The 24,561-nt window shown below is 45.3% G+C and overlaps 1 protein-coding gene across 4 annotated transcripts in view; it reads right to left on the bottom strand.

Annotated features, from left to right (window-relative positions):
- The window catches only part of ELMO1 (engulfment and cell motility 1), a 586,094-nt gene extending 562,250 nt beyond the window's left edge, over positions 1–23,844 (bottom strand). For 2 of the 4 annotated variants that reach the window (XM_033193625.1, XM_033193622.1), the window contains exon 1: positions 23,118–23,844. The gene's annotated coding sequence lies outside the window, so the exon portion shown is untranslated. The remainder of the gene's footprint in view (positions 1–23,117) is intronic. The other 2 variants (XM_033193626.1, XM_033193623.1) reach the window with 2 other exon arrangements.
- Positions 23,845–24,561: the final 717 nt, after the last annotated feature.

Below are 24,561 nucleotides of genomic sequence, written 5' to 3' on the forward strand. Positions count from 1 at the left end.
TGACCTCAGGTGATCCGCCCTCTTGGCCTCTCAAAGTGCTGGGTTACAGGCGTGAGCCACCACACCCATCTTGTATTTGCTATAAAATAAAATACTAGTAGTAATTAATTCAAAAAAGGCCTGTAGTGAGAACTAAATGAGATAGCATATATAAATCACTTGGTACCATTCACAGGAGACGCTCTGAAAGGTCAGCTCTCCTTGTTATTATTCACAAACATACCAGCATTTCATCTGGATTCCAGTTTCAAAGTCACCAACAGGTAAACTTTGGCAAGTCAGTCCTTGTCTTGCCTCAGAAGTGGCACAGACAAAATCCAGGTTTTGGTTTACATCAGTGTTTCCCAAACTCTAGTTCTTCAAAGACCATTTCCCAGCCCTATTTTACTCAGTATTTCTCTTACAATTATTGCATGTTAGTCTCATCCTAAACAAAGAAATCTAGGAAATCACAGGTTTGATGTCCTTGTTATTCTTTTTCCAAGACATATGAAAATGAATAAAAAACTATTTAAATACTTCTTAAAAGCCAGCATTATACCTAACTCATTTTCATTGCCATACACCAAGAAACATTTACTCAGGATTTTCATCCAAGATCCTTCTACTAAAAAGATTCTACATCTTTTTTTCCTGAAAAAAAAACACAAACTAACCTTTGCAAACACTAACCTGAGCCTCCTAAGGCAATACAGTAGTTCAGACCACAAGGGGGTCTTCTTTAGAAACTAGATTCAAATTTAGTTGCTAAACTAAACATCTGAACATCAGAGATCACAGAAGGTGTGGAGATGACTCGATGGCTTTCCAAAGAAAGAATGACATCAACTTCCAGAATACAGTGACATCTCTGTGATGTGCTACATTAGCTGAGATATGAGGAGACGTTTTTAAAGATATGTTTCAGGCTGAGACTTTTTCAAATTCTAAAACTAAAATTCACAAAAAGTCATTGCTCTCCCTCCAGGAAAAACACCTGCTGTAGACCTCTTGTAGCTCTGCATGGAAGAATCCTGTCACCTCAGTCTGGGTCAGCAGTGACCAGCACTGAAACGTGTCACAGATCACCCCAATAGGAATATCACCGTCCTTCAGATGCCACCAAAACCAACACCACTATTGGATGGCTGAAAACCTATAAAAATATTTTAGATTAGTCATAAACAAAATGACTCAGGATGATATTCTGCAAACATTTTATGGACTCCAAACATTAAGCCTTTTCAAAAGTAAAAGTGAGCCTAAGTGGCAATGGATAATATCGTTATTTTTGCTTTTAACTGCAATTATTCCTAAGCCCTTTTAATAGCTGTCACTTATTCATTTCTAGGCTGTAGCAAATTATAGTAAGAGGAGAAGGGAGCTGACAGCTCATTTCTTCTGTGAATGGCATGCTCCTCCATTTCTGCAAGGCCTGTGGGCCCCACTTTATGGCACATTCACCATCCCCAGGAAAATCCTGCTAAAAGAAGCAGTAAAGACAATAGTGCTCCAGTCTGCCAGCTTGGAGGCTTTGGGTACTCCAGCAGAGTTTCCCAGGCCTCCATGCATTCTGATCAATAGGGGAGAAAAATAAGTTATCCCCATAGATACCCCAAAGGCATTTTATCTTTTTATCTACATGAAGGATGTATGCTGGGGGTGTGTGTACGTGTCTGTGTGTGTGGGGGTGCATGTGTGCACGCACACATGTTGGAGGGGATCAGAGACAGCTGGTTTCATTTGAAAGGAATTAATAATGCAGGTATTATTAATATCATAAACCTCATCCTCTTAGGACACACAACCCAGGGAAAAGAGAGCTAGGTCAAAGGCACAAGACAGTCCATAAAAAATAAAATATTTTCGAATCTAAAATAGTACCTAATAAAAAAAAAAACTGAGTGATCACTTTTGGCACCTAGAAAATGGTGCAGCCTGTCCCTAAATATTAAAGTAGCACGAATACAAAAATAGCTTTTTTTTTTTTTCTGAGACGGAGTCTCGCTTTGTCGCCCAGGCTGGAGTGCAGTGGCACGATCTCGGCTCACTGCAAGCTCCGCCTCCCAGGTTCACGCCATTCTCCTGCCTCAGCCTCCAAGTAGCTGGGACTACAGGCGCGTACCACCACGCCCGGCTAATTTTTTGTATTTTTAGTAGAGACGGGGTTTCACCATGTTAGCCAGGATGGTCTCGATCTCCTGACCTCGTGATCCGCCCGCCTCGGCCTCCCAAACTGCTGGGATTACAGGCGTGAGCCACCGCGCCCGGCCTACAAAAATAGCTTTTAAGAGGAGCTTTCAGAACTCGAGCTAATGAATCCAGTTTATGTTGCTGCTTAGCAGTCTTGACTAAATGGAACATTTGACTCCTGACAGGGATTGGGCAGAACCAGCTAACCAATGTGTACATGCCTGGAGCCAATCTCATCTGTGTCACCAGAGCGACAATCAGAATCCAGAACCTTGCGATGACATTTCTTTTTGTAATATTGGCTTTTCTTTAAGTCAACATGTAGCCTAAAGATCAAAACAATCAAATGAAAATGTGTATTAGAAAGACCCCTAGGAAATATTTTCCACCACACCTTCAGAAATGCAAAGACCCAACAGATGAAAGAGCAATCCTGAAATTAATTGCTGCTCAGAAGATCAGCTTTTTACTTTTTAATTAACATTCTGTCCTTAATCCAAGAGCCAGAAGAAAAACATACGATGTATAGTGCTTACGCACCTCTTATGGGGAAGTGTTAACCTTTCTTCCTCAGCCTTTCTCTATTTTCATCAAAATGTGTTTAAATTTAAGATGCAGTCTTGGCAGAGTGTGTACCTCAGTGATGCAAATAGTGTGGGATGGTGCCACCCAGAACTCTGTGTGTGGGAGAATAACTAGGAAATCAACTTTCCCTTTCTCTGTGCAACTCTATTTCATCCAGAAGAGGATGTGGGCACACGTACTGCAGGGTTTTTTTTTTGTTTTTTGTTTTTCCAACTGGGCAAGGGAGGAGGTATAGAGAGGAAAAGCCAAGTGATATTTTGGAAGGATTTGCAAAACACCTGGGTTTAAACTGTCAGGATCCAACTTGTCTTCTTCCCCGCTTACCTCCTTCAGTGATTTCACATCCATTCTGGGTGCTGCAGATTAAGAGATGGAACAGTTACCTCTGTAACAGTCATGGATGTGGTAGGAAGAGGCTGGCACAGACCAGGCATCACAATGAGCAATCCCAAATACGTTGGAGTGATTTGTTTGAAACATCTCTTAAATCTTTCCTAGAGGTGCTAACAGGCAGGGAAAAGGGCTGATCTTCAGTTTTACCGCTCTCCCATCTGGTCAGCTCTGAAAATCCCCTCCTGGGCATATTCTACATGTCAGGCAGTGGGCAGAGCACACAGGATGCACAGATGACTGGCTACGGTACCATCACTATGTTCAGGTGCTCTCAGGCCAGCAGGGGAGATGGGAGAAGTGAATGAACTGATGCATTTTGTGTTTGTTTTTCTTTCTTGCACAGAGGCATGAACTAATAATCCCCTATGGAAGGCTGCTCAGTTAGAGGCCAAGAAGGTTTTCTGAAAGAGCCATTTAAGATGGCATTAGGATGTGAAGGATGAGGAATGAACTAGAGGGAAGGGGCACATAGAAGACATTCAGGGCATCCCTAAGGAGGCTTCAGACCACAATTACCTGGTGCAGAGAGTCTTTGTATAAACAGAGATTTTAGGAAATTACTCCAGAATCCGAATTTCTGGTGATGAGATCCCAGATTCTAGTTTTTGCAAGCTGCTGAGATGATTCTGGATGCAGCTGACTGACCTACAGATCTGTGTTTGGGATCCATCAATCACATCTAGCACCCTCCCTCCACATTTATAAATAGCTGAGAAAAATTTGGCATTGAAGGAGAGCACAGATGATAGTCAGGGTCAGTCCCAAGAATAGGCCCCTGGCCTCTTGATTCCAAATTCAGTGTCTGGACCACCAGTCCCCGAAGAGCTCCACCAGGAACATCATTTTCCATGAAGCAGGTCTTTGGCCAACAGGACACAGGCCTCTTCTGCCATCCTCACCTGGTTTCTGCCTGCATGAGAGTATCAGCCACACATTACAGCTGTGCCCATTGCAACCTCATCTTCCCCTGCAGAGAGCAAAGGCACTCCACATGTATCATCATTTCCTGGCCTCAAGTGCTCAAAGAATGAGTTAATGAATGAAGTCCACAAATAGGGCTCACAAAAGGCACTCCTCAGAGGCTATGGGAAGTATAAAAAAGGTCGCCTCTCCCAGACAGACCTTATTTTCTCTGAACAGACAAAAAAACCAAAATCCAGAAATCAAACTGCGGTACTGAAAAACACAGCAAACTTGAAATTTAAGTCTTAATGCAAAGGACAGAAAATGCTGTGAAATTTTTTTGCAGACACAACCTGTTCAAATGAAATGACATTTTTTTCTACAAAAGCTGAAATCAAGCATCTGTTTCAGATTGTCAGCAAACTTGAAGGGTACAAGAAGCCAGACAGGAACAGTGTGCTCTGTGAGCTCACCGGTGACTCCTAATTCCATCCCTTTCAACCAGCGACGGCCTCTGGCCACAGAATTTTGGAGCAGAGGTTCAAAACTCATACATCCTCTCACATCTACTGTGTGCCGGCCGAGGCCAAAGAACTCTGCTGTTTGTTGATTATATTTTTTCATTTTATCTTGACAACCACACACTGGCATCATTTCCATCTATACAAGAGGAAACAGAAGCTATGAGAACTTAATAAATTTCCCCCAAGTCACAGAGCAAGTGAGTGGTGATTAATTTCAACCTGGATCTGTGTGGGTCTGGATCCCACAAGGCAGCTCACGGAAGTATCTAAGGGAATAAATGGGACAAAGCCTCAGAACAGGCACAGAGCCTAACTGAGCACTTTCTAGTGTGGCATAGTCACCTTAATGGGCAGCAAGGTCAACACAGCAATCAGAATAGCGTACCTTGGCCAGGTGCAGTGGCTCATTCCAGTAATTCCAGTGCTTTGGGAGGCCAAAGCAGGAGGCTAACTTGAGGCCAGGAGTTTCAGACCAGCATGGGCAACACAGGAAGACCTCATCTCTACAGAAAATAAAAAGATTAGCCGGGCATGGTGGTGCGTGTCTATAACTCTAGTTACTCAGGAGGCTGAGGTGAGAGGATGGCCTGAGCCCAGGAGTTCAAGGCTGCAGTGAGTTATGACTATGCCACTCTACTCCAGCCTGGGTGACAGAGCAAGACCGTATCTCTAAAAAATAATAATAATAATTAATTAAAAAAAGAATAGTCTAACTTGCACAGGGCTATACTATTGGCTGGATGATCATAGTGTTTCAAAAAGTGGGAATAGATGAGAAGCCTACTAAATTTCTACTTCATGTGTATAAGTGGAAAAGTTCTAGGTCAAGTGAACAAAAGTCTAATCTGAATCACAAAAACAGTCATGGTCCCTCAACCAATCCTCAGACTTGAGAGTCAGTTTACAGTGAGTTTATACGGGCTCAACTAGAATGAAAGGAAGGCTGGGTCCCTTTGAAATAGGATCCTGGTACACTGTCAAAAGTGTATTCATTAATCTTTCTCCCAGCCTTCCCCAAGAAGACCTATGTACAACCTTTTACCAGGGTAACTGCGCACTGGGAAAAAAGGAAAAATCAGACGTTTTGGGAACTAACGGACAATGGCTCTGAATGCACACTGATTCCAGAATACTCAAAACATCACTGTGGCCTCAGTTAGTAGGGACTTATGGAGGCCAGGTGATCTATGAAGTTTCTTTGTTTCTTTTTTTGTTTGTTTGTTTTTTGTTTTTTGGTGTTTTTGACACGGAGTTTCACTCTCGTTGCCCAGGCTGGGGTGCAATGGTGCAATCTCGGTTCACCACAGCCTCTGCCTCCCAGGTTCAAGCGATTCTCCTGCCTCAGCCTCCCGAGTATCTGGGATTACAGGCATACGCCACCACGCCTGGATAGTTTTGTCTTTTTTGTAGAGATGGGATTTCTCCATGTTGGTCAGGCTGGTCTCGAACTCATGACCTCAGGTGATTTGCCTACCTCAGCCTCCCAAAGTGTTGGGATTACAGGTGTGAGCCACCGCACCTGGCCTGATCTATGAAGTTTTAGTTCAGGTCCACCTCACAGTGGACCCAGTGGGTCCCACACCTCATCCTGTGGTCATCTCTTAAGTTCTGGAATGCATAATTGGGATAGGCATGCTTAGCAACTTCTCCACAATGGGGAAGCAAGGAGTTGTTTGGTTATTGTACTGAAGGAGAAAGGGAATGTAAAAGGTCTGAGAATGCGGCTCCAAAGGCCTGAATATGCTCCATTTCCAGAGTGAACTGAGAACACTTACGTTGGGAGTTTACCATGTGTGTGCCACTTGGCTTATAAGAAACGGGCTCAGCTCTGCACTTGAATATCAGGATAAATTGTTCCAGCAATGAAGAGCCAAGACTCTATCAAGTTTCAATTGCTAGCTGAAACCCTTGATAGCTGCTAGAAAAATAATATGCAATTATAGCCTAGAAACGTAAATTATCAAGGCCACGGTGCTCTCAGAATGTAATAAATGAAATGTGGGTAACCACACATGTGGTAAAAATCCCAGCCCCAATGTGTATCACAGATGCCTAGTCACCCACAAGCGCTGGAGAGGGAGGAAGGAAGAAACAGACGCTTCACATTCAACACTGGCTGAACCGTGGATGAAAGGATGAAAAGCCAAGAAATGTTTGCTATGTTCTTTCCAGTTATGGTCTTCAAATGTCTATGCCCTGTAGGCTCTTGGGTGACTAGGAGAGAATTGTAAGTAGACAAGCAAGTAAGAATACTTCTGCAGAGAGTAACACAATGACAAAATGTTGGTTTCTTCTTCTGTAATGTTCATTTTATCTAGAGTGGATTTTGGCACAGTGGAATGACACTAAGGCAGTAACTGTTGCCTCCTAGGGTTAGGGCATTGCACGGCCATGTACCTCTCCAACACCCAGAGGCTCCTCAATCAGTGACCTTGGGTCTTCAGCAAAATTGGGGACAGCGAGAGTTACATGCCGGACATCCCTAAATAGAGTATCCCCAGGGCCCTTACTCAGAGACGAAGAAACCATTTTAAAGGACTGTGAAAAGGACGCAGTGCTCACATGCATGAAAAATAGTGCTTCTGTCTACAGACATTTACTGAGTACTTCTTATGGGCTCAGCCTGGGAACACCTGCCATAAGCCCTCCAGGCTACTCAGGGAGAAGGACATGAAACAGAGTGTGAAACAGCACGATCAATGCCAGCACAGGGAAGCACTTCACGTGTCCAAGGAGCAAATGCCAGAAGTCACGGAAGGTTCCCAGAGGAGGTGACCATCCACTCATATCATGTGATCCAGGCACTTCACTCACAAAGGAAGCCAGGGGCCCTTTCTCTCCCAGCCCACCAAACTGCCGGACACCTCTGGCATGACTTCTCTTTTGCTTGGTGTTCCCCCTTAATATTCATTTCAACCTGATTTCACCTGATTAGGAATTCTGGGGTCTTATGCTCACTTGCAAGGGAAGATCATGAGCCCATCTCATCCCTCACTGATGGCTTCTGAGCAGTATTTGAAGACGGGCACTATTTGAAGACCCAGAGAGCAGGGTGCCTCAAGGAAAGCCCCTCAAAAGCGAATTCTCCTGGTGTCCCTGAGTCTTTATGTCTCTGAAAACAATTCCCTATTTTGGCAATCATGAACGAGTCTCCCCTATACATGCCCTGTCTCCTGCTGCAGGGGGCAAAATAAGTAACATCCACAGAGGGGCTTCTCATCTCCCCTCCTCATCAGGCCAGGCTAACCCACCCCCTCAGAACCCCTGCCTGCCCCCAAATCTCATCTGGGACTTACGGAACAAGATTTTTATTAAATGGCGACAAAGATGAAAAGTAAAATATCAGAGACGCACAGAGAGTGAGCCACAGATCTGAGAAAACAGCTGCATATGAAAGGATTAGAAAATAAATGAAAAAAGTAACTGAAAGGATTTAGAATCCATTCAGGTGCACTGGAAGAAAATGCCCCCAGGATTGGGAGAACAGATCCAGGTTCAAACCTGGGCAATAGGAGGTTCTAAGGAGGTTCCATCCTCTTCTAGCTGCCTGATTAGGTGGTACCTTGAGGTTTATAACTTCTTTTTACTCATCACTTTCTAGGATGATGCTTTTTGAAAGAAGAGAAAAGTGAAGTCTGGGACCACGTGCACTTGCATCACCTGAGAGGCTGCTAAAAATGTGGTTTCCTAGGTCCCCAGTGATTCTGAAGCATTCTGAAGTCTGAGAACCACAGAACTAGGTACTTCATCATTCCTAAGTGGTTGCATTACCCATGCTAAATCACTCTTTTAAATTGCTATTTAAAATTTAAAGAAGACACTAGTGGCTACATTGATTCTTTTAGAAATGGTTAGATTCTAACAGGAGTGATTGTACAGTCACATTGTGACCAATTTTAAATGATGTAAAATGTACACATTGAAGCCAGAAGGATCTTTTCAAAGCATAAATCTGATCACGTCACTCCCTTGGGTAAAACTCTTCAGTGACTTCCCTTTGCCCTTTTGATAAAAGCTCAGCCCCACGATCCCAATCAGCCCTCCTCTCCAGTCTAATCCACGGCTGGAGTGCTCCCTGCCTCAGGCACTCTGCTCCCCAGTTCCTGCAACATCCAAGGTCAGCCTTTTACACAGCCTTCATGTGCTAGTTGTCTGTACCCAGTAACATTCTTTCACCCTCTTTCCTGACCTCCCTGACTACATTAGTCTCCCTGTTGTAGGCTCCCCCAGCATCAGTAACTTCCCCCTTCAACAGCCCTTAGCAGAGTTCAAACATCACACTTATTCGTGTGATCCTTTGATCAATGCATACTTCCTCCTCTAGTGTGTAAGCAGCCCAGCTGTTGTTGAAATCAACAACAGGCCTATTTTTCTCTCGGAAGGAGGCTCACCATTGTTTACGTATCACCTAGTACACCACACAGTACACAGCAGGTGCTCAATAAATACCTGTGAATTAACAAATGAATATTTCCATTTGGTCCAAGTGCCGAGGTGTTTACAACTAATTGATCATAACCAGTTACAGATTGCTTTGTTCCTTCTCCACTACCACTGCTTCACTTGACTAGCCTTGAAAAAGAAAAAGGAGGAAAATAAAGAGTATTTCCGAATCAAATGCTGGAACAAATTCAGGCACACAGTAGCAATTAAGAATTTAAAATACTCTGATCCCTTTCCCGAAAGTTAAAGGCAGCAGTCTCTCCCCAGCCAAAGATTAAAGTCCTGTGGTGGTTTCCCTCCCCCTGCATATGATCCAATACTCTTCAAAGCACTTATCACTTCTAAAGGATGGACCCAACTATTCCTAATACAACTTCTGGGTTTCGAAAAGGTGAAACTCAACATTAAAACTACTGGTATGCCATTTCTCTGGGCCTTGCTTTGATCTAGTCATGAAAAATTGTCTTAAAGATATATGTTGAGATAAAAACAAATCTGAGAATTTTCACAACTTCTTGTATTTTCAGACACCCTCATCTGCCCGTCTTATCATTCCCAGGTCCAGACGCCGAGTCTCAGACTGTTTCATTACACACTTGCACATGCTAGAATTGTTAGCAACACATTTGAAAAGATTCAACATGGCCCTATGCCAGTTGACAATAATTAGATGACAATGCTTGTGACTGTGGAAGGTTGTCTCACTGGGTATATAAAGGAATCTCTATTACGCGCTCTTCTCTCTACCATCCTCAGGCAGTCAGCTACAGCTGGGGTAATGGTTTGCTGCCCCGATCACGCTCTTTTACATGCTCCTGAGGCAGCAAATTGTTCACCATCCTTCACCAAGTAGCTCAACTCAACATAATGATCCAGTGTAACCGGTTCAACTGAGGCAAAAGTGACGAAAACTTGGCAGCAGGGGTATGTACCATATGGTATGCTGCCGAGAAGAGGGTATGGTTTTGAGTCTATGTGAAGTTGGGCAGCCAGCTTCCCAGACACCTGAATTCCCTCATCTGTAAAATGGGTACATGTTTGAAATCACTCTTAAGCTGCTAGATATTTTGGTATGAACATAACTCTCCAGGGAGTTACTGTAGATCATATTTCATTACCAAAGTCTTCTTATGGGTCTTTAAACATATATTTACCACTGGATTCTATTTCAAGGTACACACCAATCCTGATATATAGAAAAGAGGCGTTGCTACACAGTGGACACTCTAGCTGCTGAATAACCCATGTTTACCACTCTCCTAGGTAAAAGAAAGTGACCAGAATTTTTTCACACTGAAGACTGTGTATTTGTCAGGTCCAATAAAGATTTGCATACAGTCATTAGACAAGTGATTTTCATGACTATAGTAATGGAAGTCAAGGTGGAGACCAAAAGACATCATTTTCAAAGCACTAATTTGGAGAAGCAGTTTCTGTTTGGCACATGGCTGTCTGACACCCCTACTTCTATCCAGGGCATTTTAGTGTCTAGATTAAGGTTTCTCTCTTTTCAACCCACTCCTTAAAAGCTGTTACTAAGTGACTGTTTAATGGGTACGTGAGCTACTACTTAATGAGCTGGTGTGCCTGTAAGCTAGTTGCTGCCTTCCTGAAGAAGCAATAAGTGGAAAAAGCACCCAAACAAACCAGCCATAGCCAGAGACAATGATTGGAAATGGAAGCAGGTGGCTTCTACTTAGGTGGCCATAAAATGAATTGTCCAATCCAGGGCACGCTGAAAGTGAAAGCTGCTGTAATTGAATGTGCTGGGACAATGGGGCCACACTGGGTCTATACACTTGGGACTATAGACATTCTTCTTTTATTTTTCTACTTTAACCCCAGGATAATTTCTAATCTGGTTGGCAGCTTGATCATCTGGCTCAGATTAAAGAAGAAAATGTAATACTTTACAACCACCCATCTGCCAATGAACATTTCAGCAGTCCCTACTTGGTGGAAGGTTCCTAATGATTCAAAAAGGGACATTTCCAAAACATTATTGGACCCACTGACCCTCTTTTACATGTAACATAATCATATGAAACCCAGTTCAACTGAATGAAAGTCCTGCCAATTGCTCCTTCACTGTTACTCCAGTGACATGGGGTTTCTCCCAGGGCCCCTGTGCACACTTGGACAAATGCAAACAGCCCCAAAAGCTGGAATCAAGAAAGGGGAAAGAGCTCCAGTGGAGCCATCTCCATTCTCTCCCCCCAAAGTAAAAAAAATTAATAATACAATAAAACAGTAAAATCTCAGGTTAGTTCAAATTGAACTGGACATATATCTATTTAGAAGAGCTTTCACTTGAGGACCCTAAATTGCTAACTTGAGTCATTACATCAGTTATTTTAATTCACAGTCAATCATAACTCATCCCAGTCTGTATTTTAACAGTTGGTACTTCTCCTGTACTGGTTTAAGTTTCATTTTTATTTAACAAATAGTAATCATTCATATTTATGAGGTACGATTGGATGTATTGATACATGCATACCTAAGGAATGATCAAATCAGGCGAATTAACATATCTATCACTTCAAATATTTAGCATTCCTTTGTGGTGGGAACATTTAAAATCCCCTCTTTTAGCTGTTTTGAAATATACAATATGTAATTATTAACTATTGCCACCATGTTGTGTAATAAAATCACCAGAACTTATTCCTCCTGGCTAACTGAAACTTTCTATCTGGCTTTGACCAACATCCAACTGAAACTTTCTATCTGGCTTTGACCAACATCTCTTCTTTCCCTGCCAACCCCAACTTTCTTCTTGTTTTCTTGAAGAAAAGACATATTAAGCAAACTAATTCTAGTCAAGACTTTAGGAGGAGTTACCTAGGTCACTTGAAGAAAATTAAATACAAAATGCATGTTTTTATATGATTTTAGCAAGATAGCTTAATAAAGAGCCTGAATAGAAACTACTGAATCAGTGATAATAACCTCAATAATAATAGCAAACCCAACCCCATGCTTTTAGGGTACGCTACTTTACAATCATGATTGCATTTAATCATCTCAGCTACTTGAAGAGGCAGGGACTTACATTACCTATATTTGAAAGATGTGAAAACCAGGCCAAGGAAGGTCACTAACTTACCTGAAGTCACCCAGCTGTGTACTCAACAGGAGATCTGAACCCTCCATTAACAAGTATGTGCTTAAGTCGCTTTAAACCACAAAGACTGCTTTTCCTTTTTCCCAAATCCAATCAGTTAGCAAATCATTTAATGTTATCATCAATATCTACAGGCAAACACGGTGTGTGCAGGCCTGCCCTCCTTTCCCTCTGCTCAGACTCTGGCTGGCACCCGCTGAGGGGCTCAGGCTGGAAGGTGGGGGCTGGGCAACCTGTCTCCAAGTTTCATTGGCACAGCAAGCACACTGCTTTGTTTATTTATTCATCTGACCAAGAACATGTATTTACTTAGGCAGGCCTAGCAGGAGCTCCCATCTTTCCTCTGCCCCTCCCTCCAGCTGTATCATCTAATCTATCCTCCAGGTTGCTCTCACTGGAATCCCACTGCATCTTTTCCTTGCCTAAAACCCTTTGGCTTTCATTTCTGCTCAATCCAAATGCCCAGCTCCTGGGATTGCTGATGTAAAGCCCCTTCCAGACTGTCCTCCACCACCCTGATTGCTATATTCCCTGGACATATCATATTCTTTCTTTTAATACTCAGCTTTCCAGATCTTTCTCAAAAGTCACTTCATTTGTAAACACCTACCTCTGTGATCTGCAATCATGGTAAACATACCTTTAGCATACTGTTATGACTGTCTCTTAACAGATCTGCCTGTTACAACCCTCCCTACCCCTTCTCCACATATGGAGTGCCCAGGCTACAGCATACAAATTGCAAGCAAAATGGCTGTAGACTGACTGAATGACTGAATGAAGCATTATGATCAGGGCTATAAGCGCAGCAATAGTTTGGCTTGAAAATATTTATATACGTTTCAAGGATAAACCCAAAATCTGTTTTTAAAATATATTACAATTAAAAAATAAAGCTTTACTGTGCTTCTCTCATATAAACCCAAGCAAATGTTTCTCAAAAACCTTCAGCTGGAGAATGGACAGTAATTGAGAAAGTAGTTCTTTTTATTTTATTTTATTTTTTTTTTTATTTTTTATTTTGGAGACAGAGTCTCGCTCTGCCGCCCAGGCTGGAGTACAGTGGCCGGATCTCAGCTCACTGCAAGCTCCGCCTCCCGGCTTTACGCCATTCTCCTGCCTCAGCCTCCCGAGTAGCTGGGACTACGGGCGCCCGCCACCTCGCCCTGCTAGTTTTTTTTTTTTTTTTGTATTTTTTAGTAGAGACGGGGTTTCACCGTGTAGCCAGGATGGTCTCGATCTCCTGACCTCGTGATCCTCCCGTCTCAGCCTCCCAAAGTGCAGGGATTACAGGCTTGAGCCACTGCGCCCGGCTGAGAAAGTAGTTCTAATGAGTCGAAGTCGCTTCCTGGCAGTGCAGTAAGCCTAGAGATGATGGAAACATATTCATTCCTTGACAAAATGTTTAATTTCATGTGATTTGTGCTGACTTACTATACAAGTGACAGCACTGGCCGGGCGCGGTGGCTCAAGCCTGTAATCCCAGCACTTTGGGAGGCCAAGACGGGCGGATCACAAGGTCAGGAGATCGAGACCATCCTGGCTAACACGGTGAAACCCCGTCTCTACTAAAAAATATAAAAAACTAGCCGGGCGAGGTGGTGGGTGCCTGTAGTCCCAGCTACTCGGGAGGCTGAGGCAGGAGAATGGCGTGAACCCGGGAGGTGGAGCTTGCAGTGAGCTGAGATCCGGCCACTGCACTCTAGCCTGGGCGACAGAGCGAGACTCCGTCTCAAAAAAAAAAAAAAAAAAAAAAAAAAGTGACAGCACTGGAGAAAACAGGATTTAGCAGCTGATATAACTGTTTCTTTGCTTCTAAAGGCCTTTCATTATTAGGAGAGCTGCATGGGTGTGTGTGTGTGTGTGTGTGTGTGTGTGTATCTTTCTCTCTCACACACACATATGTACAGGACATTTATTATTTAATATATCAAAATTTTTGATTAGTGGTCACTTCCCAGAGTGGTCCACAATTGGAATAAATGAGGCACAGGTCCACTATAAAGAAATCTAGGGGGCAGGCACAGTGGCTCACGTCTGTAATCACAACACTTTGGGAGGCCAAGGTGGGCCAATCACAAGGTCAGGAGTTTGAGACCAGCCTGGCCAATATAGTGAAATGCCGTCTCTACTAAAAATACAAAAATTAGCCGGGCGTGGTGGCAGGCACCTGTAGTCCTAGCTACTCAGGAGGCTGAGGCAGGAGAATCACTTGAACCCAGGAGGTGGAGGTTACAGTGAGCCAAGATCATGCCACTGCACTCCAACCTGGACAACAGAGGGAGATTCTATCTCAAAAACAAAAAAACAAAAAAAAGAGGCTGGGCGCAGTAGCTCACGCCTGTAATCCCAGCACTTTGGGAGGGAGAGGCGGGGAGTTCAGGATCACGAGGTCAGGAGTTCGAGACCAGCATGACGAACATGGTGAAACCCTGTCTCTACTAAAAATACAAAAATTAGCCAGGCATGGTGGCGGGCACCTGTAATCTCAGCTACTCAGGAGGCTGAGGCAGGAGAATCGCTTGAACTCAGGAGGCAGAGTTTGCAGAAAGCCAAGATCGCGCCACTGCACTCCAGCCTAGGCGACAGAGTGAGACACCATCTCAAAAAAAAAAAAAAATCTAGGAATCTGTGGGGTGGGGCGAGTTGGGGGATGGACAGGAGTCAAGTAAAAACCAGCCTGACTGAGCATTATTGGAATTCACTCCTCACTTGACCAAAAATGAGCAATCTGACCAAACTCCTCCACTAGCTCTACCTCCCAAGCCACATGCTTTCTGAGGGCCAAGGGTAAAGTCAGCTGTGGTTATGCATTTGGGCTAAAGAGGCCAAAAACAGAAAAAAAAAATTATTTTGAAATGGATTACTCTTCAAAATTAAGGGTAATTGTGCGTAGCAGCCTGGAAAATACAGCTCATCTAGCTCTGCCACTGAACCCCACAGCACAAAACTCCGGTGCTCTAAGTGCAATTCTGAACTGGAAAAAAAAAAAAAAAGGCACAAAGGGCGGAAGGAAGGGTGGAGGGTTGGTATAGGGCTGGTGACTTGTAAGAAGGCAGCTGCCTTGGGGAGTCACAGCTAGTCTATAACCCAGCAATATTTCTATGGCACTTAAGCCACTCGATGGTATTCTGGCCTACGATAGCAGCCAAGCAGAGAAGGTGAATAAAAGGCTGACAGATAATTACATAAGAAAATTAACGTGGCAAGATTAGGACAGAAATCTAATGGACAAAGTGGGAAAGGACTTCGCATAAAGCAGTACCGTGAAGGCTTCTCCCTGACCTGCTACAATGTCCTGGTCACACTAATGGAATATCAATATCTGTTACTATCCAACTAGTCAAGGTGGATTTGACAAGCAAAGGAGGAGGCATTGAACTCACTTAACTCATTCCCACACAGACATTTCCTTTGTCTTGTGACAAAGGCCTCTGAGCAAGCCAAGCTGAGCTTTGCTACCCACCTTCCTCATTTCCTTTATCTTATTGCCATTATGTAAAGTCAAGGCAGTAACTAGTGGTCAGAATTTAAACCCTTGTTAAGAAACTGAGACAAAAACTCACCAGCTACAGTGTTTTTCAGTCACAGGTACTAGGAAGAAACATACCTGCAAATGAAACTTGAAAAGCATTTGGATTAGAGGAACAATTGCAATATGGGAGGGAAGAGAGCTAGAAAGGAAACTTGGAGAGCTGGAGGAAAGAAATGAACGTAAAGAGTGAGCCCTCTCATTTGTTAATACACCACCTTAGACTCTAAGGAATAACCAGTAAGTAGAAAACCAGGGCACTTATAACTGCTGTTGAAAGTCTGGACTATCTGATAACACACAACTGGTCTTGCTAACTCAGGAAGACAAAGCAGCGGTTCTCAGCTTGGGGACAGGAGAGTTGACAGGACAATTTGCAATACCTGGAGACATCTGGGGTTGTCACAAACGAGTAATGCTACTAGCATTAGTGAACAGCGACCAGGGAAGACAGTAAACATTCGACAGTACACAGGACAGCCCTTACAACAAAGGATCATCCAGCCCGAAATGTCAACAGCACTGAGACTGACACTGCCTGAAATAATGGGTTAGTAAAATGGCCAACAGCCTACAAGTAGAAAAAGAACTGTACAATTAGCCTCAGCCTCGTCCAAAGGAGAAACCATCCCAGTCAAAGGACTCCTGTCTCTGGTTTCCTTAGTTGGTATGAATCCATCAACAAGAGAATGAGCAAAAGTTACAATAAGCTGGAAAACACTGTCAAGTATATTTCCCTTCCAATTGGTTCCTTCCCAGGTGGTTCCATGCTTTTGCCTTTACCATGACTCATCCAGAGAGGAAAAATATTGGCTGAAGAATAGATGCCCATTCTTCTTGGCAAATACTGTTCTCATTTTTTATTAATAAATTGCATTCTGGCTCATACGCTTCAATATCATGAAGTCGGTTGATGGGCATACTGTCCCTGAGAGAAGAATCCATTGACTCTCAAAATTAAGGTCAACTTTAGAATGAGATACCCAAAGAGAGGGATTGACTCTGAAGAACTAGGACTCAGTGGCAGCAGAGACATCCCTGGATACCACGGCAACCCAGGGCACATCCATGTGCAGGATACACAGGAGTGAAGAGCCTCTCGGGACGCCACTGAAGCATAGCTCCACATGGGATCCTGGCCTCAGAGGCTGGCAAGTCCAGGGAACCAACAAAAGAAGGGACTAACCAGCACAGACATCATGGTGCAGCAGAAAGAAGCAACACAGTAAAATGAGTCAGAAAAAATGGGTTTAAGGCTCAGATGCACTCTTTAAGTATCCTTGTGACATTTCATTCTTCAAGCCACATCTGTAAAATGGGATAACAATACTATTCTGATTGTTCCCCATCATTTCCAAAACAGCAACCCCAGAGGAAGGGTGTGTCAGGGCACAGAGAAACATGTTGCCTTGATCCTGTGACTCCAGCTCCACCCAGAGAATGCCATGTAGGGCTTACCTGATTATCATTCCCTCAAACCACCATTCCTTATGCAGAGTACAACCCACTGAACACATCGCAGTCCTATAGTCTAGCAAGTTGTGCCTTTCCAGTGTTTTCTACTGATGAAAGTTTTGTTTCCTACCTTAACTGTTAGAACTAAAGCAGTCAAAACTGTAGCCTCAATTCCTAAAATTGAAGTTCCAATAATAGTTCTGTTCAGATTCTGGAAATCAGTGTTTGTGGGGGCCCGGAACACTGAGAATCATCTCCTTCTATTTATACATGTGACTAATTTCTCGACTCAGCACTATGCCCGTTTGTTACTGTAGTTAATTCCGTTTGATGAGCTAGCATTTCTTCTCCCACACATAGTCCTATCTGATACTTAACTGTTCATCCCACCTCAGGCCAGTGACCAAATTCTGCTCATACCATACCTGCACTTATATTGCAACAGGTTAGAAAACATAGCACTAACACACAAGTAGTTAATGTAATCAGGAATCCTGATATGGCTTTGCAGGCTTTAGTTCTGGCTAATATAGATAAGTTCCAATTGTTCACACTCAGACAACCCAAAGTATCCAGGGAACTGAGCATTGCAACCAGTGTGTGCATTGTACATGCAGGCTGGCTTTGCCAAACCTAAAAACGCTGTGCTGGCATACTGGAAGGCTTTCGTGGCCACACACATGGTCCTGGGAGCCACACCCTGTGGAATGACTGTCCTTCATGATCCTTTCATTGTGGGCAGTGCAGAAGTTCTCAGACTTTTTTTTTTTTTAAGAGATGGGATTACCCATCTCTTAACTCTTTGTCAACCAACCTGGAGCACTGTGGTGCAATCACAGCTCACTGCAGCCTCAGACTCCTGGACTCAAGCCACTCTCTTGCCTCAGCCTATCAAGTAGCTGGGACTACAGGTGCATGCCATTGTACCCAGCTAATTTTTTAACTTTCTGAGAGATGTGGTCTCGCTATGTTGTGCAGGCTGAGTTGTCAGCCTTTGACTTTCTTCCTTCGACAGCCAATCCAAGCCCAGGTCAGCTAAAATGCTTCATCTAATCATGCATCCCAGCATTGTGGCTGCCACCAGAAGAGATTACAGCTGTCTTCGTAATTCGAATCATTCATATGGGGAACACTAGATGTAAAATATGAAGGGAGAAGTTGAGCAGAGTAAATTTCCAAAGACCTCAAAAGTTCTAAACTAAAACTTGGTGAGTAAAGGGGATATCCTGTCGATTTTATTCTAAGTAAGGTTAAAGAGTTATTGCAAAGGGAGCTACTGCCTCTCTGCATCACTAAAGTGAAAAGCATGTCACTTGAGTTTCTAGTTCCTCCAAGATGTCAGCATCAGGGCCTAGCACACTGGTAAGTTCTACAAATAGTAGCATTTTTAAAAGTTAAGTCAACAGCTGACAGAACTGCATCTGGTTCAACATTTGGAAATAGCATCTCTTGCAGGGGGATTAAACCAACAGTATTTGGTTTAACAGTATTTGGTTTAAAGGAGATCGCTAAGTATTTCTTAAAAGGATAGCCCTCTAGAACATCTTCATCAGAATCCCTGGCAAGTTAGTTACAGATGTAGTTTTCCCCAGAATTATTGAAACAGACTTTAAAAATCATTAGCCACATTGAGAAATACTTTGACATGAAGACTGGGTGTCTGTTTTACGAAATTCTGTTTTCCACACTTTTCTCTTTCATGTTTTAAACTGCTGGTCTTGGCCTACTAAAGTGATACCATGGTCCACTCATGGGTTACAACCCTAAGCTTAAAAAATACTTCTCTGGTTGATTAGAAGGAACCAGAACTAGAGTTGCACAATTAGTAGCAAACACTCCAGGCTTTGTGATGCAGAGAAGGTTTATTAATCCACCACATTTTCCAAATTCAACAGAATGTCTTATAAACCAAATTATCTACTTGGATGGTTTCAGGCACCAAAAAGTGTTTACAAGCTTGAGCTACGAACCTTAATGGTATCCACTGTCTTAGATCTAGAAGGCATATGTTACCTTCATAGGAACGATCACCTTTAACCCTTGAGCATTAGGCAAGATGATGAAGTAAGCAAAGTGAGCTCCTTGCCTCACCCCCAGCCACATCCTCTGGCAAAGACTTCAAAGCCCTTTCCCCACCCTCCCCACCCACTCACACCAGACACCCAAAGGGGGTAAATTACTTTGAAACACTCAAGTATTACCTTCTTTTCAATACAGTAATTTAGTCAATGTTCAAGACTTAGCTGCACCTGCAGAAGACCTTCATGTTTCCTCACTTTCATTTTTCTTCTCCTAGGCATTTCTCATCTCCCCTGCATCTGCCACACAGTCTCCCTTACAGCCTCCTGTCTTCACCTCCATATCCTAGGAGAGCAGAATGGGATACAGCAGATGCCTCTGACTTCAATCCCCTTACAATAATGCCCTTCCTCCCAGGCTAAAGCAACACAGACTTTTTTTTTTTTTTTTTTTTTTTGAGACGGAATCTTGCTCTGTCACCCAGGCTGCAGTGCAGTGGCGTGATCTCGGCTCACTGCAAGCTCCGCCTCCTGGGTTTACACCATTCTCCTGCCTCAGCCTCCTGAGTAGCTGGGACTACAGGCGCCTGCCACCTCGCCCAGGTAGTTTTTTGTATTTTCAGTAGAGACGGGGTTTCACCATGTTAGCCAGGATGGTCTCGATCTCCTGACCTCATGATTCGCCCACCTCGGCCTCCCAAAGTGCTGGGATTACAGGCTTGAGCCACCGTGTCCGGCCCTAACACAGACTTCTTTAAAAGACCTTCTCCAAGGAGAGTGATGAAACACCAGATCTGGAATGGTTATGTGGGGGTTTTTTGCTTTGTTTGTTTTTGTTTTTGTGGGTTTTTTTTTTTTTTTTTTTTTTGAGATAGAGTCTCGCTCTGTCGCCCAGGTTGGAGTGCAGCGGCAAGATCTGGGCTCACTACAAGCTCTGCCTCCAGGGTTCACACCATTCTCCTGCCTCAGCCTCCTGAGTAGTTGGGACTACAGGCACTCACCACCAGCCCTGGCTAATTTTTTGTATTTTGCTTAGTAGAGACTGGGTTTCACCATGTAAGCCAGGATGGTCTCAATCTCAATCCACCCACCTCAGCCTCCCAAAGTGCTGGGATTACAGGCGTGAGCCACCACGCCCAGCTGGTTATGTGTTATTAAGTGCACTGGTTGTCTAATCTCTCAAGGAATCATCCCTCTGTTCCTTTCTTCAGGCTGAAAAAGGGAGGAGTCTACTCGAGGCAGAACAGGGTCTAAAAGAAGAGTGGCTTGGCATGGGGGAAAGGACGGGGGAAAAAACAAAAGCCCATTACGTGGGCTTCTCACTTGCACTAATGCTGCAACATTTTCCTGGTATATTTCCCTGGTGGATGTCTCCCAATATAGCTACCTCTCCTTTAGTCAGTCTACAAACACTTATTGAGCATTGAAGTCATGCTAAGAATCCATCTAAGTTCTGGAGCTGTAAACAAGACAAGGTAATCACTACCCTCATTGAACTTCTGCTCTAACAGGGAGAGAGACAATACTCAAATACACAAATGACTGTATAATGCCAGGGAGTAAAAGGTACTAAGACAAAAAACTGAGTAACATAAGAGGCCCAGGGAGTGTCTGGCTGCTATTTTATATGGGGTAGCCAGGGAAGGCCCGCTATAAGCTGACAGCTGGGCAGACACCTGAAGGAAGCAGGGGAAGTCAGTCATCTGGACATGTGGGAGAATATCTCCTCCTGTAATTTCATGCGCAAAGGCCCTAGGGAGAGAACTCAGTGAAAAAGAAGAACGTAAGACGGTGAGGGTGCCTGCAGTTACCAAGGACAGTAAGCATGGCCATCACTAGAACTGCCCATCTTCTTGCCCAATGACTGCTCCAGGCCCTGAGTTTCCCCAGACTCCCATCCGGGTCTGCCTCCCAGCCCGGTCTGCCTCCTAGCCGGGTCTGCCTCCCAGCCTGCCCCTCCCTGATACCTACCATGCTTCTTGTTCTCCAGTTCAGTACCCTCCTGACACAACCCCTCCCCAAGAGTCCCAGCAGTCCAGGTCATTTCCTCACAATTTACCAACCTAATAAAAACAAACAAACAAAACAGAGTAGAAAAAAGGCAGCACCCACATTTAACCACAGCCTTCCAGAGATAGGAAATATACAACAGTAAAGAGTAAAGCTTCAAAAGGTCAGCTATAAGAAAAATTAAATGTATGCGATGTGTCTGCAGGGGATCTCGCCTCCTAACTTACCATTATTTTCCCCTAGATCTATAAATTGGGGGACAATAATCCTTGAAACAACCTTGGAAAGTAGGCATGGAGGTGAGATAATATGAGAACCCAGAGGAGAACCTGAGAACCCAGAGATAATATGGGGCCAGAGGAGACCCCAATAAGAGCTGCTGCCAGTCTTTGCAATCTCAAAGTGATTCTGAGAAGGATTATATCCCTCTATGTCCCAAAGTTGCTCGCAGGGTTTTGGTATGTAAATACAGGTCATTAATTACCTTTATAGAAGCAAAAAAGAAACACTCAGATATTCTCCCATAGCCTCATCCCCAAGTCACCGGCCGCGCCCAACAGGGAGCCTTCGCTTCTTGAGGCCCCAACCCCTGCCTTAGGTTATCTGAAGTCTTAATCATAACGAATTAGGCCCGAATCATTCAGGGCCAGCGCTGTTGGGAAGCCCATGATCCAGCGCAAGGGGCATCCCAAATACGTTCACTGGGTCTCGGGGCTGTCCAGGGGCTCTCAGAGCTGGGTCACTACCTGGGACCAAGCCTGAGCCTGGTCCTTTAGGTCAAGGCAGGTCCCGTCCCGTCTCCAACTTCAAATCGCCCCCTAGGCTGGAGAGGGTCACTGGGCGGGTAGTTCCTGGCTGTGCGGTAACACTCACACACACACACCGACAACACCCCCCCACACCAATACCCACCCCACACACACACTTACACCGACGACACACCACACACACATACATACGCGCGCGCACACACACGAGCGCGCGCGCGCGCGCACACACACCACACACACACACACACACACACACACTCACGCCACCTCGCGCGCGCGCGCGGCACAGCACCGACTTCCCAATCCCAAACACACGCGCGCACCCCCGGGACAGCTGAGTTCTGTATTTCCTCTTCCTCAAAGATACTCCGGCGATCGCGGTCGCCACTCTCCGCTCCGATTCCCCGGCCCCCGGCATACCGCCGCCCCCTTCTCTGAAGGCGCGCCCGGTGCATCCCCTCTCCGAAGCCGAGATTTCCGCGAAGCTCCACAAAGCCCCCCGCCGCCTCTCCCGGTCTCAGCGGAGACCCCGGTGTGTCCCTGGGAGGAGAGTATTTACAACCGGAGCCTCCGGGGCTCCCGGCTGCCCAGACCGCCCTCTCCGGCCCTCCTGGCCCCCATCCCTCTCGCCCATCACCGCCTCCTCCCACGAGCGCACTCGCCGGGGGATTCCCTCCCATCCCTGAGTGCAGGAGAAGACGCAGAGTCCGAGCCGCCAGCCGCTTCTCTGGCTCTATAGGAATCTTGACTCCAAGGTCCCAGCCCCACATCCCCCTTCCCCAACAAACCCGCGCCAGCGTCGCAACCCTCCGGCGTCCCCCTCCCGCAGACCCTGGTCGAAACGTCTCGGCGGGCTCCCGGGCCCCGGGCCCTGCGCTTCATCCCCCGGCGCCTCACCTCCAGCGCCCCCTCCCTCCGCTCCCACTCCCACTCCCACCATCCCCCGAGCTCAGACTTCCCCAATTGCAGAGCGCCCCGACGCGCCCGCAGCCTTCACCCTGCCGAGCGCGGCGGCCACCCCTGCCCGAGCCGCGGCGCCCCCAGGGAGGAAACAAAAGTGTCTCCGCGGCGCCCGGAGTCCCCCGGAGCAGGACGCCTCCTCCCGGCCCCAGTCCCGGCCCCCTCCCCTGCCGCGCCGAGGTCAGGAAGTCGGGGCGCGGCGCCAGCCCAGGAAACTTTACGAACCTGCTAGGGGTCGCAGGACAGCAGCGGCAAGGGTTCCCGGCGATCAGAGCTGCGGCAACCCGCCACCATTGAAGGGGAACTGGAGGCTCTGTGGCCCAGCGTGGGGCCGCGGCGGCGTGGGTGGCTCTACCTCTATCTTGTGCCCATTCTCGCCCGCTCCCGCTCGCCCCAGCACACGCACTTACACTCTGGGTCGGCCGGCTGCTGCACCGCCGGCTGCCGCTGCTCTCACTTCCTCTTCCTTCCTCCTGCTGGCCAGAGACACATTTTGCATCTGCAAGGCATCCGGAGATCAGCCGCGAACTCTCCTCCCGAGCGGACGCTGCGGAGTTGCAGCCGCCGCCCCTGGCACCTGCGCCAGGACACTCGTGGTCTGCGCGTTCGCCTTGCGCCCGCACCCTGGTCCCTGCCCACTGCACTTTGCCTAGGGAAATGCCCACGACTTTTTGAAGTCCCCCTACTTATAAAGACAGAAATGTCAAACACCATGCATGCCTCAGATCTGCTATAAATAATATGTGTGCAGAGCATGACTTCGATGAGCTCACACACGGCGTTTGGAAGCACTAATTAACTCCGTCACCTTCATAGCGCCACCTCCGGGAGGCCAAAAGCGAGTAGAATCTTTTCACATCTTTTTTTCATTTTTGGCAACCGGTTCCGGATATTAAGGGGAAACTTCGGTGGGCTGTTTGAACGCTACTTTAAGACGTGTTCGTTTTGACGCTGTGCCTCTACCCTTGGACAGAGTGGCAAAAATAACAAAACATTTCCTCCCTCTCCGTCGACATCTATGTATTTACTAACACTGCAATTGAAGCTACAAGACGTATTTCTAACCAATTAAGCCAGGGACTTCCTAATTTTGCATAACGCAAGACGTTCTACCCCTAATTTGGTATTTAGAATAAATTACTTAATTCATGCAACCTACTTAAATCATTTTCAAAGCAGAAATCAAAAACGTTAACTCCCAGCCTAGCTGGCAGGAGGGAAGAGGGTTGCAGGCGAAACACCTGTCCTCCCCCAATTCAGAAATACCTACATTGGCTCTACCGGAAAAGTCAAAGGCGGTTAGGCATTTTCTTCTAATTGGCAAAGGAAATAAGTTGGGGGCTGGGAGGCATCAGAATCAAGGTGGAAAACTAAGCTCCCTTTTAAGATCCTCCCCCTCAAGAGCCACAGGCAGCTGTTGAGCACTTGAAATGTGGCTAGCCCTGAGATGTTCTGTAACTGTAAAACAGACATACAATTTAGTAGTTTTAAAATGAACGTAAACTAACTTAAGTATTTTTATGTTGATGACATTATTGCAATACATGAGAATAGTTTGATGTAATAAGTCCATTGGGTTCATCATGTATTGGGTTAACATATAAGCATACATAAAATTAATTTAACCAGTTTCTTTTTACATTTTCTGATGTGGCTACTAGAAAATGTA

The sequence above is a fragment of the Trachypithecus francoisi genome, unplaced genomic scaffold (assembly GCF_009764315.1).
Source record: "Trachypithecus francoisi isolate TF-2019V2 unplaced genomic scaffold, Tfra_2.0 Lachesis_group4, whole genome shotgun sequence".
Lineage (NCBI taxonomy): Eukaryota > Metazoa > Chordata > Mammalia > Primates > Cercopithecidae > Trachypithecus > Trachypithecus francoisi.